Below are 21,217 nucleotides of genomic sequence, written 5' to 3' on the forward strand. Positions count from 1 at the left end.
ACGTGGAGCCTGTTTACACATGCCCTTAGAGAGATATAACTGCACCTCACTGATGAGGCCTACAATAGGCTGAAATGATCAGCTGAGGTTGCTTCTTAGGCCTTTGGCTTGGATCAAGTGCAGTTTTCTGTGCTTGTTCTTGGTTGAAAGATTTGCTACCTGGAGACCTGCTCATTCGGCTTGGGGTCCTTTCCTTTTGGGGTTTGGGCTCCTACTGCTATTGGGAGAGTAACTCCTTAGGCGTAGAACAACTGGTTAGTAGGGCCATCCCCTTGGACTTGTGGCATCGTCCCTGGACTTCAGCCACATGCTGCTTTTGGGGGGGCACTCTGAAATCCAGCTTAAAGAAGCAATAGGGCAAATATGGCTATCAATGTGCTAAATGTTCCCCTTACACTTTGGGTGTTGATTTCTGAGGACTTTCGAGAGAAGATTGGTTTGGCTCATGTCCAGCAGGTGGTTTTGGAGGGTGTTTTGAAGATGCCAAGAGCAAGTTTGCATTGTGTTCACTCATTCCCTTCAAGAGGGATTTTTGATGTGGCTTTCACCCATGAGCATTATTTACAGACCTGCTATCAACGGACTATTGATTTGGCTGCTGCTCCAGAGTTGGTTGGCATGAAATTTGTTGCCTGTGTGCAGAGGGAGAGAAGAATCCCGGTGACAGTACATATGTACAACCCTTGGGTCACTGATGTGGAAATTCGTCTGTTTCTTCGTCGCTACTTTGATGATGTTCAAGGAGGTAGCAAGCTGAAGAATCAGTTTGGGACTTTCAATGGAAAGCGCAGGTTCTGGGTGCGGTTTGTGCCAGATGAATTAGGTATTGGTGGAAAGAAACACCCTCCACAGACTTTCGCCATTGGTGGAAATAGAGATTTCCTATACTATGATGACATGCCTCTTTTTTGCCGTAGTTGCAACCTGTTTGGTCACATTGCTGAAAATTGCCCAGGTGCCAGATGTCGAAATTGCAGTGAGGAGGATCATCTTGTTGCCACTGTAGTAAACGCCGGACCTGTGACCTGTGTGGTTCTTCAAGTCATCTGTGCAGGATGTGTCCTTTGATGATGTTTCAGGGGCTTGATAGAGTGAAGCCTTCCTATGCTGATGTTGAAAAAAACCATCTTCAGTTGCAGTTGAGCCATCTGTGAATAAGGAGGAGGGCTCTGATGAGGCATTGAACTCTATATTACCTCTTTTGTGTAAGAAATCTGCAGTTGGGGTCCCTGTCGGAGAGGTGTCTGATGCTCCTGTGGTGGTTCCTGTGGCTGAGAAGGTAGAGGAAGCCCAATCTCATCTTCAGGAGGTGGATCTTGCTACATCTAATGTGATAGCTGCTTCAGATGTTCTTGAAGCCCTGTTGCCCAATTCTGTGGATGATACTGTCGCTGTTCCTGGGACAGAGAATTTTTCCTTCACTGAGTCATCTTGTGATGCTGCTCCTGATGCTGTTCTTGGTGAAGGGGAGAACATTGATCGGTCTGCTGTTGTGTCCTCTAGTTCTGAGGAGGATATGGACACTGAAGGGAAAAAATCTGCCTCCAAGCGAAAAAAAGATGCGGATTCTGATGGATGGGAGAGTCCTGATTTGAATCTTCCATTAGTTAAGGGTGCAGATCCAGATACTACAAGTGATGCTGACTCTTTAATTTCAGAGTTTCCTTCTGTCTCTACTAAAGACGTTCCCTCTGACTCAAGCCAGTGTATAGGTGACTTTTCTGATGCCTCTTCTGTTGGTTATCTAGATAAAAGAGATGTGAACAAACTTGCTGAAGTTACTGGTTATGAGGTTGGCAAGGGGGAGCCTAGGAGGTCGGAACATCACAGAGGCAGATTTAAAGGATCTCCTTTGAGTCCTAAGAAAAAAGAAAGGAAAGAAGAAGTCCTGATGTTATTTCTTTTTTTTTTGTTTTTCTTTAATTTATTTTTGTGATGTTTCTGACCATTTCTTCCCTTAATGTCAGGTGTATGACAACTACAGCAAGGAGAGCTGCAATTTTTAAATTATTATCTGTATGTTCTGCTAATATTTTTTGTTTGCAGGAATGTGGTCTCTCTGAACATCCTAAATGTGCTGACTAGGAATATGGTCCTAAAGTATGGTCTTGTTCTTCTGATAGGAATGGGGGGGGGGAGTTTTGTTTAAGGGGTTTAGTTTTTCTATCCTTAATGTAGTTCATATTGTCCCAGCTCGGGTACTTTTGGTTAGTTTTAGTTTTTGTGGGACTGTTTTTCGTTTGTTTAATGTATATGCTTCTCCAAATAGGGTAGAAAGTTTGCTTAATTTTGAAACTTTAAAGTTTTTTCTGCCAGGTCGAGAGCCAACTTTTTTGGTTGGGGATTTTAATTGTATTAAGAATGGGGACAGAGAGGGTGGGAGTGATTGTAGGGTGGATAGCTCAGGGAAGTTTTTACTTGATTTGCTTAAATCTTTTGGTTTGAAGGATGCCTTCGGGTCTGTTTCTTTTTCAGGGGAGGGTTTTACTTTCTTTAGTGATAGTGGTGGGATAAAATCTCGAATTGATTTTTGTTTTTTATCTAAATTTTTATGCGTTGATGATTTTTCTTTAAAGCGGATGCCCTTTACGGATCATGCCCTTTTGATGTGTAAGGTGAATTGTGATTTGAAGATCAAGTATGGTAAGGGTGTTTGGAAATTGAATGTGGATTTGTTAGAAGATGAGAAGTTTAAGCGTCAGTTTGTTTGGATGTATGAAAGGTGGCGTGAAAGAAAATGTGAAAATGTGTAAGAAAGGCTGTGAGAAAGCTAGAATGGAAAGGGAGTTGTATGATAAATGGTATCTGAGGTTGTTGTATTTGTATGAATTGAGAAATTGTGGTATTGATGTGCATGAGGAAATTGCTGAAGCAAGAAAGATAATTAAAAAGTGTATGCATGAAAAAGGAAAGAAAATTGTTTTTATGGCAAGATTGGAGAAAATGGAAAAGGATGAGTCTTGTAGGAAATATTTTTTTAAGAAAGCTTTTGAAGGAAAGACTGGTTTTGTTAGTGTTTTTGATAAGGTTGAGTGTGAAGTTAATGGTACGGATGGTGTTTTGCGTGAAGTTAATGAGTTTTACAGTGAGCTGTATAAAGAAAAAACAAGAGATGTTTTATTGGAAAATGAGTTGTTGGAAAACATTGAGGTTAAGTTGGAAAAATATGATAATGATTTGTTAGAAATGGATCTAAGTTTGGATGAGATTGCAGAGGTTGTTAGGAGTTTTAAGAATGGGAAGGTACCTGGTTGTGATGGTTTGCCTGTTGAATTTTATACTTGTTTTTGGAATTTGATTGGGGTGGATATGTTGGATGTTTGTAAGTCTGTTTTTAGAATGAATGTTTTGCCTGTTTCAATGAGGAAAGGTTTGATTGTTTGGTTATTTAAAAAGGGTGATAAGAGAGATTTGAGGAATTGGAGGCCGATTACGTTGTTGAATGTTGACTATAAGGTTATTGCAAAGGTGTTGGCAAATAGAATGCGTGGAGTGATTGGTAAGGTTGTGGGTGAAGAGCAAGTGTGTGCTGTTCCTGGGCGTCAGATTTCTGAAAGTTTGTTGTTACTACATGATGCACTGTGGTATGTGAGGGAGAGGATGAGGTCTGTTGCTGTTGCTATTGTGGATTTTGAAAAAGCGTATGATAGGGTAGTGCATGATTTTATGTTTCATGTTTTAGAATGTTTAGGTTTTTCTGGTAAGATTATTGGATGGTTTAAATGTTTGTATAGTGATAATGTGAGTCAAGTCCAGGTTAATGGTTTTTTGACTGAGGAATTTTGTGTTAAATCTGGAGTGCGTCAAGGATGTCCTTTGTCTCCTGTGTTATTTGTATGTGTTATTGAGCCATTATTAACTAGTTTGAGGAAGGATAAATTAGTTAGAGGTGTGAGTGTTCCTGGTAGTAATGAAAGGTGTTTAAACGTGATTGGGTATATGGATGATGTGAGTGTGGTATGTGAGACTCAGGCTGGTTTGAGGAGGGTGAAAACTTTAGTTGAATGTTTTTGTATGGCAAGTGGTTTCAGAGTTAATTGGAATAAGTGTAAAGTTAAAGTTTTTGGTAATGATAGGGAGATTGATTCCTGTGGATAGCATGTGACTGAAGGTGCAATTGAGGTGTTGGGTGTGAAATTTGATGTGGATTTGAAAGTCTTGGAAAGTTGGGAGAATGTTTTTGATAAAGTGAGTAGAAAACTTCAGTTTTGGTCTTTAAGGACTTTATCTTTGGAAGGAAAAATGTTAGTTATTAAATCGGTTTTGATCCCTATTATGTTATTTTTGGCGTTAGTTTTTCCGCCACCTGAGAGGATTTTTCAGAGAATTTTGAGAGTGTTGTTTTCTTTTTTCTGGAGTTCTGGTATGGAGCGTTTGAAAAGAGATGTTGTTGTTAAGAGTAAGAATGTTGGTGGTAAGGGTTTTCCAAATGTGGAGAGATTTTTGGCTGTTTAATATGTTAGTAGGTGTGTAGTTCTGAGTGGTAAGGATAGCATGGCTGGTTGTATGGTAAAGTCTGCTTGTGGAAATGTTTTAAGACAATATGGTTTATTTGAGATTGATAGAAAGAAACCGGTATGTTTTGCTGTTCCATGGTTTTATGTAAGGGTGGAATGTTGGATTAAAAAATATGGTTTGGAGAATGTTAGTAGGGATATGTGGTGTGCAAACAGAATGGTGTTGAAAATGCTGGAGAAGAAGGAAGGTCTTGAGTTGATTGGGGGTTTGAATGAAAATGAATGTGTGTTGGTATGGAAAAATGTGTGTAATAAGTATTTGATGAATAGGCAGAAAGATATTAGTTGGATGAGTGTGCATAAGTGTTTGCCAACAAGGGATTTTCAGAGAATGCGTCGTTTAGTGGCTTCAGAAGTGTGTCCTAGAGATGGTTGTTTTCAAAGCAAGAGTGTTATTCATTTGTTTTGGAATTGTGAGTATGCTAGGGATGTTTGGAGAAGTTTGAAAAGGATGATTAAGGGTTTGACTGGAGGCAGTTTTTTACTTTTAACATGATGATGTGGGATGTGCGTAATATTTTGATTTTTAAGAAAGAGGTAGTTACTGTAGGTAATTGTGTGGGTATGATCCGTGGGAAGTTGTTTTTGTATTTTTCTTTTGATAGGAGGCGATATGGTTAATTAGATTCTGAAGGCATCTGGAAGACAAAGAAGTGGAAGGATTGGATTATTTAGATTTTTTTTTTCCTCCAGTTTGTTTTTGTCTGTATTTGAAATATGTTTAATTTTATTTTGTGTGATTATTTAAGTTTAATGTTTGCATTTTGGATCAATAGATACTTTGTTTGCATTTGTTATTATGATTTTATTTTGTATATATGCATATATGATTATTTTTCTAATAAAAGAATTATGAAACGGTCGTCTGGGGTTGTTGCTTCCCTTGTTCAGAGAAGAATTGCCTGGTTTTTCGGCGCTGGACTGTTATTGGGCAGGATCAGACTGATATGCTACAGGATATATTTTCTCTATGAAGGGGCATAGTGTGCTAAAAGAACGCGCACCCCTTGAGTTGCAATATAAATGAACAGGCATGGAAGTTATTCTAGCTTTTGTTCTATCTCAAGAGTGCTGTTCTCTCTCTTTTTTCACATTTATGTAAATTACTCTTGGGTCACCCTAAGAGTAATGGGAAAGCCAGACGTGGAGCCCGTGCACACATGCCCTTAGAGGGATACAACTGCACCTCACTGACGAGGCCCACAGAAGGCCGAAACGGTCGTCGCTTTCCTTGTTCACAGAAGAATTGCCTGGTTTTTCGGCGCTGGACTGTCATTGGGCAGGATCAGACTGATATGCTACAGGATATTTTTTCTCTGTGAAGGGGTATAGTGTGCTAAAAGAATGCACCCCCTGAGTTGCAATATAAATTAACAGGCATGGAAGTTATTCTAGCTTTTGTTCTATCTCAGGACTGTTGTTCTATCTCTTTTTTCACATATAAACACATAAATACACATGTAAACACACATGCATATTCTCCCTGGAGGAGACCTTCGAAACGATCGTCTGGGGTTGTCATGTTCCTTGTTCAGAGGATAATTGCCTGGTATTTCGGCGCTGGACTGACCTTACTTGGCGGGATCAGACTGATATACTTCACGAAAGTTTTCTTCTGTGAAAAGCACACTGGTCTAAAAGAGGCTGCTTCCGGGTGGTAAATCGCCATAGAACAAGCCACTGAGCTGTTGTTCGTTCCTGGTAGAGCGCTTCTCTCTTTGTATGCAAATTATTATGACCCTGGGGAAGTCTCCCTATGGTGATGGGGGAAACCAGACGTGGACTCCTTGCCCAGTGTGCTTAGAGGAATGTGGCTGCACCTCACTGACGAGGCCCATAGGAGGCCGAAACGATTGTCTGGGGTTGTCATGTTCCTTGTTCAGAGGAGAATTGCCTGGTATTTTGGCGCTGGACTGACCTTACTTGGCGGGATCAGACTGATATACTTCAGGAAAGTTTTTTTCTGTGAAAAGCACACTGGTCTAAAAGAGGCTGCTTCCGGGTGGTAAATCGCCATAGAACAAGCCACTGAGCTGTTGTTCATTCCTGGTAGAGCGCTTCTCTCTTTGTATGCAGAGGGGATCTTGACCCCAATTCTGGCAATGAAGTGGGTGGAACTGGGTTGGAGGAGGAGGCGGGCCTGTAGGGGATTTAAGTGAGAAGCGGAAGCTGCAACATCCTCTTTATTTCCTACAACAGCAAAGAGAAGTTCCCTCCCTCCCTAGTTGTTATGTGGTTTGTGCCGCAGCTGTGGCAGGGGTACTTGTTTAGTTTAAGGAAGTTGGCACTAAATTGGTACCTCCCTAAAGTGGCGGGAGAGATGTTTGGGGGATGTTCCTGGCATGTAAGCCTGAAGAAGGTTAATCTCTGGTGGCAAGCACCTTACGGTTCCTATGTTAATATGTTTATGTTATTCAGTTTTATTTGTGATTTTATATGTTATGTTATTTATTGAAAATAATTTAATAAATGCAGGCTGCAGCCTTTACACCCCATTCTCTTGTATGTAGTCTCATTCTAACCTAATGTATGCCTAATTTGGGGTCAACAGATATAAACACACCTATATACACACAACCAGCAACAAAGATTATGACTCACTGAAGGCTCAGATCATGGTTAGCATTTTTCATCAATAAAGTATTTTTTTAATAAGGTATGAACATTGTTTTTTAGACATAGTGCTACTACAAACTTAATAGACTACTGTATAGTGTAAATATAACTTTCATATACACAAGGGAAATAAATAAATTAGTTTGACTCACTTTATTGCTATGTTTATTTATTGCGGTGGTCTGGAACCAAACCCGCAAAATCTCTGAGGTACGCTTGTACACAGTGACTCATCATTTTTGACTCAAACACCTTCTTTACTTATGGAAGTACAATGATGCCCTATACAGTGTTTAAGCATACCAGGAATAAATGAGAATAGCAAAAGACATCACATATGAAAATACTTATTCTGCTTATTATTATTCTTTCTTGATATAAGTTATGTGGCCTGATGATCTAAAGCTCTCTGCTGAGGGGAGATGATCTAAAATGATCCTCCAGCACTGCGAGATCCCTAGTGAAATTCTTAAAAGGAAAATTTTGATATACTTCTCCAAGGGGCGTTCCCTGCATTTCTGTATGTGAAGGAGAGACAAGCCCAGTGCAATATAGCTCTGCATGACATGACAGATCTGCTGCATTTACGATTTGGGGCCGAATTATCATGTGTCTAGCGGACATGATCCGCTGTAGTGATCATGTCCGCCAGACAGCGATAAATGCAGACAGCATACGCTGTAGGCATTTATCATTGTGCAAGCATTTCACTAGAAATGCTTGTGCAATGCCACCCCTGCAGATGCGCAGCCAATCAGCCGCTAGCAGGCGGTGTCAATCAACCAGATCGTATGTGATCGGGCGGATTGCTGTCGGCCACCTCAGAGGTAGCGGATGAGTTAAGGAGCAGCAGTCTTAAGACCACTGCTTCTTAACTCCTGTTTGGAAACAGAGGCATTGGGGCCGATACGGGGCTTGGTAAATCGGCCCCTTTGTGTTTTGTATTGTATATTACTTTAGAATTCAGATTAAGTTTTATTGCATTTAAAATTTGCACTTTCTACTTTGTTTTCATTTCGTATACAGCAGCATTTTTATGATAGTGATTTCACAAATTCTGATTATGCCTTCGCAGTTTATGTGTAACTTAGGATCAGATCACGCTTTGTATATCTATGTGTATCTTTTACAAATTACATTGTACTTAGTTTTTCAGTTTTATTTTAAAAGAAGCAATACAGACAGCTTCAGTTAGAAAGAAATTATAGTGCAGACTTCACAGTTGTGAGCTCACTGTATTCTATGAGAAAAAGTTTGGAACCTTAAGTACCAGAGATACCTTCTATAAAAAATAATGACGCTCTCAGGGGAGAAGAAGGTTACTGGAAAACACATGGGGCTGATATAAAGGCTCAGTTTATATCAATTACAAATTAAACTGAAATGTTTTCACTACATTTTAACTTGCTTTTGCCTATAGTTTAGTATATATTACTTTTCTGTTTGTTAAATAAGTGTATTTTGAATAAACTTCATCTGCATACAGCTGGCAGTTACACCAGCTTGTTTAAAATGTTTTCAGCATTTCTCAAGACTTATAAGAGAGCTTTAGACATACCCTGGGAGCTTCCCTGTTCAGCATAGGTAACACCCCTGACCCTCCCAGTTTCTAAAGCTGTGTTTTATTTTACAATAGAGAAATTACAAAGTGCAATGAAAATTGTAAAAGATACACATAAATATACAAAGTATGATCCTAATTGGATAAAGTAAAGAAAAAGCTTGAATGTAATAATAGTGAAATGACTCAATTTGAAGTGTAAAGTAATATAAAATACAAAGCACAAGGTTTAAGTGTAACACAAATCTCATATCACATAGTGCTATATTGCGCTAGGCTTGTCTCTCCTTCAGGTACAAAAATGAGTGAAATCTCGCAGTGCTGGAAAATTCTACCCTTTTTCTTTTGAGCGTTCAGTGAGCTCAGCCCGTGTGAAGTCTGCACTACAATTTCTCTCCAAGCAGGAGACTCATGGTGAGGAACAAATATGAGGAAAAAACACTGTTACATAAGTGACACATAACAAATCTTTGTATTAACCCATCTATACATTTTTCCACAGAAAATATAAATTACAAGTGTTACACAGGAGCAGAGGGCTATGGGTAAGAATATGCAAAACAGTGAAAAAATATAACTGAAAAATGACAAAATAGTTTTTAAGAAGCCATGGCTGTTATATTTAAAAAAATTCCAAAATTATGTGAAAAGTTGCTTCTAAGATAGATTAGACAACACATATTCATACAAAATAAGGTTTTCAAATTGATTGGGATGGCTTTAAATTAAAAAACCAACCAATTAGCTGTGCAAAGCAATTTGCATGGGGGTTCAAATGGATTGGGACTCCAACGAAAGTGCAAAGCTGAGCTTTGTTATGTGGTTGGTCTAAAAAGACAAACCACTGCCCAAATATATTTGAGCATAATAGTTATCTGAGAAAATACTTTCTGCTAAAAAAAATATCCTCAACCAGTTAGAAATTCCCAAATGACTAAATGAAACAAATAACTTTCAATTTACATTTAATAGAGAAGTCCTTACCCTGTTCATATCCTTCAATAGAATGTTACATTTAATGATATTGTATTTTGCTTCAAGTAATGTATCTCAAGTTACAGAGCATTCAGTGCCCCATGTTCCTTTTATATTTTCCTGCTCTAATGTTTCAGATCCAGCATTACTGTTATCTAATACCTCATTATCTTTGTATCGCTCCATCTTGCTGAGTTGCTTGACCCCTAGCTGATGCATGTTTTTCATTTGATTTTTTAATAATGCTCCACAAATGAAACTCAATCAGTGATGATATGCATTGGACATGTAAAATTCTACTTTTAATACAATTTATGTTGCAACCGAAAACCACACCTTGTATTATGAGTATATATATATATATCTTCGGATGAAGAAGGTAATACATTTTATTTGAGACCTTTGAAACGCGTTAGGAGAATTTTAAAAGAGACTTTGTGTTTTAATATTTGCTTCTATGCTATTGTTCTTGCGGATGGTTAAAATATATTTTATAACCTCAGTATAAGAATATTACTTCAGTTTTTATTGGATGGTGCTTTGCTGATATCGTTTGTGGAATTGACCATGTCTGACTGATACCTCATAATGTATTGAGGTTAAATCATATAAGCATTTTTTACCTAAGTGTTTAGTAAATATTGGGCACATTTTACATACAGTGTTGCACTATTGTTTTGCATTTGTATTTCCTCCTATATCCGGCTCCCTATGACGTGGAGAGGGAAGGTTTGAAAAGACGCCTAAAGAGGGAGGAATATTTCACCATACCCAGGCTGCATTGAAGCAAATTTTGGAACTGCGATACACGGGAAAGGCTATTTAAAGACACACCATACTTACCTAATTTTGATTGAGGTAACCTCTAGTAAGTGGGCATTTTACTACTTATGTGTGGATACCGACATAAGAATTTTGCATCAGATATACAGTGACTGTTTCTTTTTGCCTGATTCAGACTATTGTCCTTTGATACTGTTTTAACCGATTGAACTGGAGAAAGCTTTAAAAGGACATTAATTTGAAAAAAGTAATTCTGTGGGGTCTAAGTGATTATTTCTACTTCACCAGTTTGGGATAATTTAGATTTAGACACTTATTAGGTAATAATGAGTTACTGATACCACTTGATTCATCTGATCTGCCTCTCAGTATGGAAGGATAATTTTATTAGAGAGTTTTTCTATGTTATCTACAACAATATTTATATATCATTTAGGAATTTTAGTTTGTAAGGGCTGAGATAGTATCCCCTGGATTGCAATTATCTACTTTCTAACTGAATAGTGCACCGTTATACCAATCTTTTTACACATTTCTGTTCATCATTTTGGACATTGGATATTCTTGGGTGGGGACCCATTTATTGTCTAATGTCCAGGTATTGGGCAGCCTATTTATAGCTACGTTGTATCACTTTAACTATCTCAGGCTTCCACACCTAGCGCTCATTTCACTTTCTCTTGATATATATATATATATATATATATATATATATATGTACAAACAACAACTGTGTATAAGCGCACACCGAGATCCTGCATAGATCCAAACATTAAAAGTCAGTAATGATAACAGTACCTGTAACCACGCTGAAATTTGGCACGCTATGGAGAGTGGATGTGTCAGTGATCAGAGGAGACTTGCAGCTGATGCGATCAGAACCCGGTCTGTAAGTCGCGTCACAAGTAATTGTAAAATCCAAAGACAGCAGAGTGCATTGTAGTGCAAAAAGACTCCTCAATGGGTAAAAATTCACATTTATTAATGAAGAGTAAAAGCATAACAGCCAACACCAGTTGATTAAAGCACTCAATATAAAAACAGACACAATGTCAACGGTCAGGACCTCACGCAGACATGTTTCGTGTGGTTGCGCACTTGGTCACTGCTTGAATGCAGTCCTGACAGTCCATTGCTTTATAGCACTTTTTGTTAAAGGAACAGTCTATATACTTGCAACACTGTGTCTTTTTTTCTCTCTGTTTGTGTGATACAAGTATATTATGTTTGTTATTTACAAAGTAGTCATATAATGCAATTATATATATATATCCCTATTCAAAATTCTCCCTTTTTAAAATTTAGAGAAACATAAATTGTGAATTTTTATACATACATTATCAAATAGATGTATGGAGAATAATTGCATATCATTTATATGCTTTATATATCTTAGGTTTCTTAATAGTATGGGAATGGGACATTAGTATAATGTTTTAGAACAGAGAAAATAATGATGTATATTTTGTATATTTTAACTTACAAATAGATCTAAATCTCTTCTTATATTCATACCTAGTGGATTGCTAATTTTTAGTGTAAATATCCAAAAAAAACCTCACGTTTATTAAGTTTATCTTCCCTATCACCCCCACGTTTCCACATGGAAACATGATCTATTCCCTAAATTTTTTGCAAGGATGCATCAGAGTTGTGACAAGTTTTAAAATGTCTGGATACCGGAGTATCCGTGTCATCATCCTCAATGGATCTTAAATGTTGTAGAAATCTGTCTTTGATACTACATTTCGTTTTGCCTACATATTGAATTTTACATCGTTGGCATGTAAGTAAATACACCACATGTGTTGTTGAACAATTTATATAATAATTAATATTATATTCTTGCTGATTAACATGTGAGGTAAAAATATTTCCCCCCAGTTTACGTAATTACAGGTTTTGCAGATGTTCCTTCTTCACCTAAAAAAACCCTTCTTTCTTTCAACCAACATTTATTAGATTTACTGGGAAGATCAGAGGGGGAAAGATAGTTAGATAATGTTTTGCCTCTCTTGGATATTAAATCAACTCCTTTACTAGATATTACTTCCAGGACTGGATCTGAATATAGAATAGGAATTGTTTCTTTCATACATCTATTTGATAATGTATGTATAAAAATTCACAATTTATGTTTCTCTAAATTTTAAAAAGGGAGAATTTTGAATAGGGATATATATATAATTTTATTATATAACTACTTTGTAAATAACAAATATAATATACTTGTATCACACAAAGAGAGAGAAAAAAATACACAGTATTGCAAGTATATAGACTGTTCCTTTAACAAAAAGTGCTATAAAGCAATGGACGGTCAGGACTGCATTCAAACAGTGACCAAGTGCGCAACCGCACAAAACATGTCTGCGTGAGGTCCTGACCGTTGACATTGTGTCTGTTTTTATATTGAGTGCTTTAATCAGCTGGTGTTGGCTGTTATGCTTTTACTCTTCATTAATAAATGTGAATTTTTACCCATTGAGGAGTCTTTTTGCTCTACGATGCGCTCTGCTGTCTTTGGATTTTATATATATAAATAAAATTGTTTTAAAACTCTCATATGAATTTGAAAAAAAATTGTGCATTTTCTAGAATTACCAAAATTAGCACTGAGCTATGAACCAGACAAAATATACATATCTGATATGTTTGTGTTTTTTTACATTTTTACTTAAACATTAATATTAATTGAGTGTGCAATTAATAATGGATTAATTTTATAATTCACATATGTAAACTTGCAATTACAAATAAACATTAAAAATGATTGAGTTAGTTTGTGTAAAAGTCTCAACATATAAGAGTCATAAAACATTCTTAATTTTTCATCAAAAGTTTATCTGTTTATTGATGTGAACTGATCAAATATTGAAAAAAGCTGTTAAAAAATGGAAAATTCCACTCATATGAGGCAAAAAAATGGTTTTAAATAGGTCCAAGCTATGCCAAGGTATCCATTAGGTGCCGTAGAACCAGTGTCTAGCGCCCACAATACTTTTAGGATGTTTTAATTTCTTTTAAACCTCACATTGAAATTCCTAAACTAAATACTGATGAAATTATTTATAATATGTCTCCTGAAGATCTGAAGCCTGCTTTTCTAATAAAAGTGGTGTCTGATCGCACAGAGCCACTGGCACCGATCATGGATTCAGTTTCATGGTTGTGGAAGCACAAGAACAAGAGTAGGCAAATGATTATGCAGGTGGTGCCAGAGCCCCCTGTAGCAATGCCAGTGCCTTGCCATAGGTGCCAACTGAATGACAGCAGATAAAAAGCCAAATTGGCCTCAGTGTGGTTGTATTTCAAAATTAGTTAAATACATACTTTGACTGCATTGACAAAAAGGATTGCAGTTGTCATTAAACAAAAACAGTCATAAAATAATATAGTTCTTAATTTTTTTAGGGAGCAAGAGACTAGCGTGATACCAGATACCTGTATCTTCACATAAGTTTGGGAGTAAAGTGCAGGATATAACTTTGAATTTATTTAAACCAGTGAGTGATTTTTGTTTTGTTTTGTTTTTTTTGCTTACCCTCACCAGCCTCCCCTTACCCAGTGGCATTCTTTTCCTCTTTTGTTCTGTCAGACAGTACAGAAATCAGATGCCTATCCACCCATATCACGTCAATACAACAGCGCTGCATCCCCCTACAATTGTAAATTAAAGGATGTTAGATAAACAGGGGTGTGTCACTGGAATGCAAAACAATGAAAAAATTCAATTACAGCTTTAAATGCTTTCAAAACTTTTGGACTAGATTATAAGTGGAGTGCTAAATATCGCTAAATACCAGTGGAGTGCTAAATACCAGTGCACGCTAATGTGCGTTGGTATCACAAGTTTACAGCAATGCACTCATGAGAGCGAGCTTCCATAGGCTCCTATGGGAGCCTTGTTCGGATTGCATTAGAGACAGCATCAAAACTTCAGCACAGTGAAGGGGCTAAGTAGCACAGCGATAGCGTCAATTTTAAATATATATCTATATGGTTATATACAGTGGATATTGAAAAGAACCACCCCCTTGAAAATGATCAAATTTTGTTGCTTTGCAGCCTGAAATAAAGACAGACACATTCTTTGTTTATCCAGTTGTAATTACTCAGTGCAACTTATAACATCTAAGTGAAAGATCTAACACGTCAGGCAAAAATAAAGACAATTCAAAAACAGAATCACTGATTTGGAAAAAGGATCACCCCCCCGCCCCTAAAATTACTTGTAAGCACAATCAGGTGTAGCTAATCACCTTCTCAACGTCACACACAAAGCCATTTGACCTTCAACTGTGATCAGCTGTGGGCATATTGATTAGTTCAGCATGAAAAGATCTTTCCTAAATCATCTCAGTCCCTGGTAGAGCAACTGAAGCAAACAACCAACTATGGGTGGCAAGGCATTGTCAAAAGATCTCCGGCATAATGTTGTGGACAGGCACAAGTCAGGAGATGGATACAACAAAATATCAAAGGCTTTATCAATGCCTAGAAGTACAATAAAGTCTATTATTAAGAAGTGGAAGGTATTTGGTACAACACAGACCCTCTCTGGATCAGGACGTCGCTCCAAAATGGATGAAAGAGCCAGGAGGAACTGGTCAGAGAGGCTACCAAGCAAATTCTCCACAAATGTGGCTTGTATGGGAGGGTTGCAAGAAAAAAAGCCACTCCTCAAGAAAGGCGACATGCAGTCACAACTGAGCTTTGCCATAACACAACTAGGAGATTCTGAGGCCACATGGAAAAGGGTGTTATGGTGATATGAGACTAAAATTTTATTATTTGGCCTCAACACCAAACAATATGTCTGGAAGAAATCCAATACAGTTAACCATCCGAATAACACCATACCTACAGTAAAGTATGGAGGTTGTAAAATCCTGTTATGGGGGGTGGTTTTGCAGCAGGCACTGGAGCACTTGTCATGATAGAAGGAATAATGTATGGGGCAAAATACCGTCAAATTCTTGAGGAAAATCTGCTGCCCTCTGCCAGGAAGTTGTCAATGGGAAGAAGGTTTACCTTCCAACATCACAATGACCCAAAGCACACAGCAAAAATGACCACACAGTGGTTGAAGGAGAAAAAGGTGAATGTCTTTGCATGGCCTAGTCAGAGCCCAGACTTAAACCCTATTGAATATCTGTGGCATGACTTGAAGACTGCAGTCCGCAAACGGTCACCATCAAATGTAACAGAACTGTTACCATCTGCAAAGAAAAGTAGGCAAATATTTAGTAGAGACATATCCCAACAGACTACCGGCTGTAATTAAAGAAAAAGGTGGTTCAACAAAATACTGACACAAGGGGGTGATCCTTTTTGCAACTCAGTGATTCTGTTTTTGAATTGTCTTTATTTTTGCCTGACATATTGGTGTTATATCTTTCACTTGGATGTTATAAGTTGCACTGAGTAATTACAACTGGATAAACAAAAACTGTGTCTGTCTATATTTCAGACTGCAAAGCAACAAAATGTGATTATTTTCAAGGAGGGTTATTCTTTTCAGTACCCACTGTACATACGTATATATATTTATGCGTTAATATGTGTATATAGACAAATTAAAGTCACAAAGAAGGCAGGATCCAGCTTGTATAAAATAAAATCCAAGATTATTATTAGGCATAGTTAAAACGCCTTGTAGGCTTGACAGTACAACATAAAAAAAAAGGAGGTGTGTGAGCGTGACACCAACGGCTTACATGTTTCAGCACTCAGCCGTAATCATAGCCGAAACATGTAAGCCGTTGGTGTCACGCTCACACACCTCCTTTTGTTTGATGTTGTACTGTCAAACCTACAAGGCGTTTTAACTATGCCTAACAAATCTTGGATTTTATTTTATACAAGCTGGATCCTGCCATCTTTATGACTTTACTCTTACACCAGCTTTGGATCCGCTTTTGTCCCTGCATATCAGTTGTAAACCCAGGTGAAGAGTGAGCACCACCCCCTGAACGAAGATCCAGGACACGTCACGCGTGACGTCAGGGTGCACGCCTGGAAATCAAGGAGCGCTGTTGGAGCCTAACAGCCGATGCCGGATGCTTTGGAGCTACTAGCTCACCGATACGACTTTAGTTTTGACCACATAGGTCCCCAGCCAGTCTGGAGTTTCTCCTCAGGAGCACCGCACAGCATACCGCAGGATTCCCAGGGGGCGGAAACGGCTCAATTGGGGTAAGTCCCGGGAACAACTTTGTTTGTTGACAACATACGTTTATTTGTATTTATCTGCATATTAGAGGAGTATTCCCTTTCTTTTTACATATCGCTATAGACATATTAACACATAAATATATGTGAATAGAAGCATGTACAAACGTATATATTTACTGGGAATACACAGTTCCCATAAACCGCAATGTAAAGGCACTTTTCAGTGCCGTGTTTTTTTCTAACACCCCACTCCCACCAACTTTAGCCCCAAAATTCTCCCTGGTGCAGTAATATTATTAAAAAATAAAGATGCTGCTATCTTTATTTTTTAATTAAATACGTTAGACTGTAGACTGATCTCTGGTTAATTTTATATGCTTGAGCTTGCGGTAGCAATAATGAGCCACTTGTAATGGCTGATTAATTATAGCACGCAAATTTGCCCGCTTGTGTGCGATAATTTAGCGCTCCACTTGTAACCTAGTCCCTATTTTGTATGCATCTCTTTTTAATGTAGTACTTATACTGTACATCTATAAAAAAATACTTTAATACCTTTAAGTTCATTTTTTTTTATCTTGCTTTAGATAAACATGATAGCGGAAGATGACTCTCAGCAGTGTTTAGGTGTAGTAAGGTCAGTCACAGAAGATGTGCTTACGTTATTATCAGAAACCGTAGAAATAAATAATGTTTGCAAAAGAAAATTAAAGAAATGTGTCCAATCTCAATTCTGACTGTAAAGTGACACAGTACATAAATCCCCACCGGTTCATGCTGTGAATCAACACAAACTGAACGATTAGAAGTCACGCACCAATTCTTTCATTGTATAAGCCTACATTATCTTTAATTTAGTGATTTGTTGCCAATCTTTTCATGCAGACGCTTTCAAAGTTATTTTTCCACAGCAGTCTTCACTGTTGAAGGTGAATATAACACATACTTTAAATGAAGTGCCGTGCATATTAGTTCCATGAACAAATTACTATGGTTATAGAAGAAATAATTGACATCTTAGGGCAGAATACTAACTTATTATTCCAGTTTGTGACTATATAATGTGGGTTACATTGAAGGTAAAATTAAAAACAATAAATGAGTTTAATAAAAATGGATAAAAAAATACATTGCAAAGTGCACTGAGTAGCTTTTGGATTTTTATTTTTTTATTATTATTTGAACTCATTCTAAATTGTTTAAAAACCTGACATTAATTATTTTTTTTCGTGAGCGCTTTAAATAATTGTGTGCCACAAAATATATCATATATTGGGCAGGGCACAATCCCACCAGGGCCGGATTTACATCTCAGGGGCCTGTAGGAACAAAAATCTGAAATTAGATAAGAGACATAAATTGGAAAGTTGTTTTCAATTGTATTCTCTATCTGAATCATGAACGAAAAATTTTGGATTTATGTCCCTTTAACTTAACTCAAATGGCTAAACAATTAAAAAATGTTATCAAAAATGGATGGAACATTACATACACAGCTTTTTAAATGTATGCATTTCAGATATCTCTGGTTATTTATTTTGTTTATTTATTGATAGAGGCTACCAGGACAGGACTTATGCAGCCTCTTGGGATTCAATTTTGTACCCCACCCTCACTAAGAGGAAAAAAAATACATTTTTGGGTTTTAAACCGTTTGGGTGAGAAATGAACGGTTCACTATAAAACATGAGTGTTTGTTTAGTAATTACTATGCTATGAAGCTTACACTGGTCTCAAAGTTTACTATAGGAAGAAAAAAATTGGACATTTTTTCGCAGAAAGAAAAGTGTTTGAATACATTACTCAGAGACTCAGACAGACATAATGGGGCCTAGTTATCAAGCCGTCAACCTCAAATACGCTGGAATTCCGCAGCGTATTTGTGGCGAGGCTGATTCGCCTTAGTTATCAAAGGCTAGAGACCGGCAAAAGTAGAATTTTGTGACGTAAACTTCGATCCGCCGGATCGTGCGGCACAATCTGACTACTTTTGCTAGTTATCAAAAAACTAGCAGGTACGCTCGGCACTTTTCCGGCCCAGCATACCTGGTTTTCAAACCGCCACCCTGGAGGCGGCGGATCCCATAGGAATCAATGGGAGTCTGACCATAGCGAAAGTACAAGTTCGCTGCTGCCAGATATCCCATTGATTCCTATAGGAGCTGTCTACACCTAACACCCTAACATGTACCCCGAGTCTAAACACCACTAATCTGTCCCCCCTACACTGCCACAACTAAATAAAGTTATTACCCCCTAAACCGCCGCTCCAGGAGCCCACCGCAAGCTACTCTATACATATTAACCCCTAAACCGCCGCTCCCTGACCCCGCCACAACTATAATAAATGTATTAACCCCTAAACCGCCGCTCCCGGAGCCCACCGCAAGCTACCCTATACATATTAACCCCTAAACCGCCGCTCCCGGAGCCCACCGCCACCTACATTATACCTAGTAACCCCTATCCTGCCCACCCTATACCGCCGCCCTCTATAATAAAGTTATTAACCCCTATCCTGCCGATCCCGCACCTCGCCGCAACTAAATAAATAGTTTAACCCCTAAACCGCTGCTCCCGGACCCTGCCGCAACCTATATTAAATTTATTAACCCCTAATCTGCCCCCCCTACACCGTCGCCACCTATAATACATTTATTAACCCCTATCCTGCCCCCCACTACACCGCTGCCACTGTAATAAATTTATTAACCCCTAAACCTAAGTCTAACACTAACCCTAACACCCCCTAACTTAAATATTAATTAAATAAATCTAAATAATATTTCTATTATGAACTAAATTAATCCTATTTAAAACTAAATACCTTTAAAATAAACCCTAATATAGCTAGAATATAAATAATAATTATATTGTAGCTATCTTAGGATTTATTTTTATTTTAAAGGCATCTTTCAATTTATTTTAACTAGGTACAGTAGCTATTAAATAGTTATTAACTATTTAATAGCTAACTAGCTAAAATAAAGAGAAATTTACCTGTAAAATAAAAACTAACCTAAGTTACAATTACACCTAATACTGCACTATCATTAAATAAATTAAATAAATTAACTACAAATAACTACAATTAAATACAATTACATAAACTAACTAAAGTACAAAAAAAAAGCTAAGTTACAAAAAATAAAAAAAATAGGTTACAAACATTTTAAAAATATTACAACAATTTTAAGCTAATTACACCTAATCTAAGCCCCCTAATAAAATAACAAAGCCCCCCAAAATAAAAAAATGCCCTACCCTATTCTAAATTAAAAAAGTTCAAAGCTCTTTTACCTTACCAGCCCTTAAAAGGGCCTTTTGTGGGGGCATGCCCCAAAGAAAACTGCTCTTTTGCCTGTAAAAGAAAAATACAACCCCCCCCAACATTAAAACCCACCACCCACATACCCCTAATCTAATCCAAACCCCCCTTAAAATAACCTAACACTAATCCCCTGAAGATCATCCTACCTTTAGTCGTCTTCACTCAGCCGAGCAGTGATGGAACCGAAGAGGAGATCCGGAGCGGCAGAAGTCATCATCCAAGGGGCGCTGAAGAAATCTTCCATCCGATGAAGTGATCCTCCAGTCGGAGCTGAAGAAGTCTTCCATCCGGGCGATGTCATCTTCCAAGCAACGCTGAAGAAGTCTTCTATCCGGGCGACGTCATCTTCCAAGCGAGGTCTTCAATCTTCATCCTGCCGATGCGGAACATCCTTCTTTACCGACGGACTACCGACGAATGAAGGCTCCTTTAAGGGACGTCATCCAAGATGGCGTCCCTTCAATTCCGATTGGCTGATAGGATTCTATCAGCCAATCGGAATTAAGGTAGGAAAAATCTGATTGGCTGATTGAATCAGCCAATCAGATTCAAGTTCAATCCGATTGGCTGATCCAATCAGCCAATCAGATTGAGCTTGCATTCTATTGGCTAGGTTAGTTTTTATTTTACAGGTTCATTTCTCTTTATTTTAGCTAGGTAAGCTATTAAATAGTTAATAACTATTTAATAGCTATTGTACCTGGTTAAAATAAATTGAAATTTGCCTGTAAAATAAAAATAAATCCTAAGATAGCTACAATATAATTATTATTTATTTTAAAGGTAAGTATTTAGTTTTAAATAGGATTAATTTAGTTCATAATAGAAATATTATTTAGATTTATTTAATTAATATTTAAGTTAGGGGGTGTTAGGGTTAGTGTTAGACTTAGGTTTAGGGGTTAATAATTGTATTACAGTGGCGGCGGTGTAGTGGGGGGCAGGATAGGGGTTAATAAATTTATTATAGGTGGCGACGGTGTAAGGGGGGCAGGATAGGGGTTAATAAATTTAATATAGGTTGCGGCGGGGTCAGGGAGCGCCGGTTTAGGGGTTAAACTATTTATTTAGTTGCGGCGAGGTGCGGGATCAGCAGGATAGGGGTTAATAACTTTATTATAGAGGGCAACGGTATAGGGGGGGCAGGATAGGGGTTACTAGGTATAATGTAGGTGGCAGCGATGTCCGGGAGCGGTGGTTTAGGGGTTAATACATTTATAAGAGTTGCGGCGGGGTCTAGGAGTGGCGGTTTAGGGG

The sequence above is a fragment of the Bombina bombina genome, chromosome 9 (genome assembly GCF_027579735.1).
Source record: "Bombina bombina isolate aBomBom1 chromosome 9, aBomBom1.pri, whole genome shotgun sequence".
Taxonomy (NCBI): Eukaryota; Metazoa; Chordata; class Amphibia; order Anura; family Bombinatoridae; genus Bombina; species Bombina bombina.